Here is a 5,747-nt window from a genome sequence, read left to right as displayed (position 1 = left end):
GCCCGCGGCCGGTTGCTACTGGAGCTCCGGAAATGGACGGGAATGCACGGAGAATGACGAGGAGATCCGAGGAACTGCTGCTGGAAGCGGGACGCTTAGGACGGACGGGAACGGACGAAAGGACCCGAGCGGATGATTTTGACGATGGATGGAAACCTCCGAGGCGAGGCGTTCCCAAACAGTGTCTCGGGAGTCGGGGCCCATCCCATGTGTGTGGGTCACAGACCAATTTGTATGGGTGTTGTTTTACTCTGGTGTATATACATAACCGGTATATATATTTCAAAATATTTAAATTATATGTTTAAATATTTAAATTAATTTTAATTAATATAAATTAATGCTGACGATCGAGTGTAGTCAAAACATCGTTAAGTTTCCCGTCCTAAACAGTTAACAAACTACACTGAGCAACAGAAAGTGTAACATTTAAAATGAAAACAACTGAAACAACTGTGGAGCAGTGAGTGACATGAGGTATTTGTGTTTTCTAGACAATTTTGAATGCAGACATAGGCCTGTACTTCTGTGTCTGAATAGGAAAATCATATTTATTTATTTTTGAGGGGCCCTATAGCCTCTCAGGTTTGTTTTTAGTTCAATGTTTGTTTTAAAAACGCCATTGACAATGAACGGAAAATTTAAGTCATCTTGTCCCTAACATTAAATCAATGCCATTAAGAATGAAGAGAATTTATTTTGTTTTGTCACCGTTACATCACATTACATCACCTAATACAGGTGTTCCCAAACTTTTTTGGACCAGGTACCCCTTTTGGGGTAGATATTTTTCCAGGTACCCCTCATCCTCGCAACACGGATAACAATATATTTACAACCACAAGCAGTGTTTCCTGCAGGAAAAAGCTTTGGCATGGTGCTGGGCACAGGCCGCAATTTTGATTAATTAATTAATTTGATTCATTAATTAATAAGATTAATACATTAAGATTAATTTGTATTATTGCTCTTGTATTGCTATTGGAGACACTTGGGGGACACTGGGGGACACTGGGCAGGCACTGAGGAGGCACTGGGGAGACACTGGGGAGGCATTGGGGAGGCACTCGGGGGGACACTGGGGAGGCACTCGGGGGGACACTGTCTAAATGTATACGTCTAAATGTATACGTCTAAATGTAGACGTCTAAATGTATACGTCTAAATGTGTACGTCTAAATGTAGACGTCTAAATGTGTACGTCTTCTCTTATGGGGGTCCCTGGCATATCTTTTCAAATGGGGGTCCACAGGCTAAGTAGTGTCAATTTGGGGGTCCTTGACATGAAAAAGTTTGGGAACCACTGCTTTAAACACTTTAGCACTTTATGAACATGAACAAAATAGATGGGTCCCCCCTGGAACTCCCTCAGGTACCCCTGGGGGTCCCCGGACCCCACTTTGGGAACTGTCCTAATAAACATGAGTTAGACTTCAATGTATTAGCGCCCCTCACTACACGTGTGTGATTTTTGCTTTTTAATTGTCATAATAATAACAATATACTATAGAAAAGAAAGTGTGGTTGCCGCAGTCACTTACATAGGCCCCTCCCACTAATATTGTCAGCCAATTACCTGCAAAGTAATTTATGTCTTTATAAACGATTATAAAACATAGATTGGTTACGTAACTAACAACAGCCAATTATCTACTACAAACGTTATGCAAAGCTCGGCCAATCACAGCGGAAGTTAGGTAGGTTACTCCGGAAGAATAATAATAAAGCGTGACAATAACTGTGGGAGCTATTTAGTATTTCAGTATTTTTTCTATATAATTATTGAATGCATTTATTATTTAGTTTGCTTTGCTTAATTTGTTTGTTTACAGCCATTATTTATGTTACAGCTAAAGCTTTTATTTTGAAGGTGATTGGAAATTCTGGGGGCACAGCTGAGTTTACTTAATCAAGTGAGCACACACACCTCGCAGGCACACCTTTGCGCATCAGAAGAACCTGACGCCCTTCTTCTTCGTGGGGTTTTTAGACAGCTGGTGGATGGAAAAGAAGCTCCACCTCCGCGGCTGACTGACGCGACGGACAGATTCCCGGAAACGCTCTCCTCCGTGTCTGGAGAAGCCGAAATAAAACACCATCCACTGCCTGTCTGGACAATGGCCTAGCCCTATACCACTGCGTAAGATTCGCTGCCCGGTGCCTTTAGTGGCCTTTTGTGTTTTTAGTGCTCATGGTGTGAATTAGCCACTACAATAACTATAGTCACACAAATGATTATGATTATTTGCTTTCCATAACGTTTGTAGTAGCCAATTGGCTGTTACTCAAGTAAAATACAAATATGGTGACTCAGAATTGAAAAAAAACCAAATGAAAACTAAGCCATATGATGACTAAAACTATAAGACTAAATATTTTGACAATTTCGTCAACAAAAAAAAACTAGACTAAATAATAGGAAGGGACTAGTGGAGAGAGATCCTGTAGTAGTAAAAGACACAAGTCATTATACTCTTGGTTGCATGCTAAAAATAGCAGATCTACAAGCTCACGTGTCAATACGGCATTAATGTAGAACTACTCCATTACAGGTAAAACTCCGGAATTCAAAATGTGCTTGAGAAAAAGTATTGGCAGCAATATGTACTTCAAAGTATTCACCATGCAGAATGTCCCATTTCACGTTTTCAAATGTATACAAATACTTTGAAAATAGCAGATAGTCCGGACAGACGGGATAGTTAGCTCAACCATCCGGGCACCTATAGGCTGCTGAGCTGCTGAGCCTGTACGGTGAGAGACAATGAAATAAATAAAATAGCAGATCTATGTGACGCATTGTGGGCTTGTAGATCGGCTATTTTCAAATGGCTGAAATGCATACTGTATAGGGTTAAAGTGCTTACTGTAATGTCTGTTATGTAATAATAATCAAAATCTACAAAAAAAATGTAAATACATTTTTTTTATTTTGACGTCAGGCCTAAATGGGGTAAGTAAATGTACTTCAATACTTTCCACCACTGGGCAAATATCAGCGGGCGCAGTATAGCACTGGCATGCAAGGCACAAGATTTGGGGGCTTGGTTTCAGTACCAAGGGAAGACGAGAGAGAGAGAGAGAGAGAGGGCTAGTCTATGCATATAATTAATCTTGACAGACATACGTCATGCTCCCGGGCTCCTGACAAACGTCACGCCCAGGGTGAAATGAACGCCTAACTGCTTATCTTAAAGGACCTGGGATTTAATTAAAAATGACATTTCCCCAAACACTCCAGTCGTGCTTCCCGAAGCTGCCATGTTGAAATTAGCTGATGAGGGTCCCTCTGAGCACAAAAAGTGAAATAAGCAAACTGTCAAGCGCTCGGCAAATCACTGCCGTTTATCAGCCGGTTCAGGAAATAACAGCGAGGCCTGACATGCCGCCCTGGCTCCCAAAGCACCGGGGATACAAGTCATGTTGTTATTAACGAGGGTGGGGGGTGTTATCGGGGGCCAAAAAACAAGCCTGTCGGATGTGATATGGAAACAAACAATGGAGTTAGAAAAGCTGCTGGCTCAAATGAGCCCTTTAGTCACCACAGATATATTTTTGCGACGATTAAGGCAACCTCACTGGTCCTGTACAACCTCTTTGTTTTAACTAATTCGTGACACTAAACTATAACTTTGAGTGACAGCATGCATGCATACATACATACATACATACACACACACACACACACACACACACACACACACACACACACACACACACACACACACACACACACACACACACACACACACACACACACACACTTCCTCCCGCAATAAACGAATTGATTCGATACACTGTTACACATCGTGATAATATTGTTGGTGATTAAATGGGCCCATGTTACATATTGTATTAATATAATATAATATAATATATATATTTTATATTATACTTATCTATATGCCTATAGGCGTTCATGGTTGGAGAGTGGAACACTGAGATCAGCTTTCAGTCTATAGGTCCTGTTGCAATGGGAGGAGACCTACCTGTTGCTACGCCTCGCCTCCAATCCAGCCTGGACCAATCACCTGCCCCGGCATCTCTACTAATTAAACAAGTGTTTTCACCTGTGCTCGGCACACTGTCCAGAGCAGTGAGCTCAATCATTTCCATGCTGTTTGTCATGTTATCATGTTACGTAAACCTTTAAAAGAGCCGATGAAAGGCCTATAATAAAATGAAACTTCACTTTCCATGAATTATATTGCATCCAACTTTACATAAAACAAGTTGGTGATGAATACCTGACATCGGCCCGGGTTAATTGGTTATGTCAGAGAGATAGAGAGATAGAGATAGGGCTAGTTTGCATAATTCATCTTGACAGACATAAGTCATGCTCCCGGGCTCCTGACAAACGTCACGCCCGCAGGGTGAAATGAACGCCTAACTGCTTATCTTAAAGGACCTGGGATTGAATTAAATATGACATTTTAATTGGTTATGTCACGCTCGGCACGTTAATATGTCCATCTCGTTTTATTTGTTTCTTGTCAATTCCATTTTCACTACATACTGTATTTTTAGAATCTGATCTCAGGTCAGAATGAAAACTGTCAGGATGCAGAAGACATTTTTAGAATCTGATCTCAGGTCAGAATGGGTTAAATAGCGCAGCTTCACTATGCGGAACGGCCCCGGAGACATGATGGGGCTGTAAGCGCACAGCTGAACGGATTACTGCATGTGAACTGGAGGAGATGTTGTATACACCCGGCCGCTGCCCCAGGAAATCCCAGAGGTTCATCAAAGGCCACCCGACCCCATAACAGCTTTGTTCAACCCGGTCCTCAAAGCAGACGTGAGGAGCTGAGGAACAGCTTCTTCCCCCAGGCTATAAGAGACTGCTAAATAAGGAAACGTGATTATAGATGGAGTGCCACCCCCATAACCCTCCCGCAAAAAAACAAAAACAAAAAACACGATCATCAGTTGAGGTAGGCCTATACTATGATTATACTAGGAGAAGGATATATTTATTTTCCAAATGCACAGAAAGTGCTAAAATGATATAATATAATATATAATATATATATATTTCCGTGTGAGGTCTGGAGGTAACAGGGGGTGCATGGTCAAAAAGGTTTGGGAACCGCTGTATGTTATAACTTATAGACGCCGGTACGTAATGATTGTCTCTGTCCAACCTTGACGGAAGTTCCAAGCAAACTATGTATATGCCAGTGCATTTCCAACCTGTCTGCTTTTAAAAAGCAAACATTAAATGTCATGCATTGACTTGAAAATGTTGAGCCGGCTCTCAAAAAACAACTAAAACTACTATACGGGGTCAATATGATTCAGCCCATACGCGTTCGAAACGTGGAAACATTTAGACGGATCGAGAACATAGTAATGCTATATCAAATGTCATTTGTGTCTAAAAGGCAAGCCGTCAGGAAGATAAAATGTCATCTCGGTCTGTGAATATGCACGCATTTCTGGAGGGTCAGAGGACCCCCATTTATTTAAACGGTTAAACTATAGCGCACAGACCTTATTCCACGCCGAGGAGACAGCATTCACTGTCATGTTTCACACTGACCCTCTATAGCTTGACATTTTCTTTCACTCTCCGTGTGACGGCACGCATATGAGCCTGTGTGTGTGTGTGCGTGCGTGTGTGCGTGCACGCACGCACAGTAGGCCTATGTGCCTGCCGTTGACTGAAATCCTCCCATTTTAGAAGGCAATACAAAGCAGGTGTCAAAAACGTCAGCCCAGCGACGTGTATAGCAGCATGC

Source organism: Protomyctophum bolini (assembly GCF_963924005.1).
Source record: "Protomyctophum bolini genome assembly, chromosome: 21".
NCBI classification, from domain to species: domain Eukaryota; kingdom Metazoa; phylum Chordata; class Actinopteri; order Myctophiformes; family Myctophidae; genus Protomyctophum; species Protomyctophum bolini.
This window is presented reverse-complemented; position numbering follows the sequence as displayed.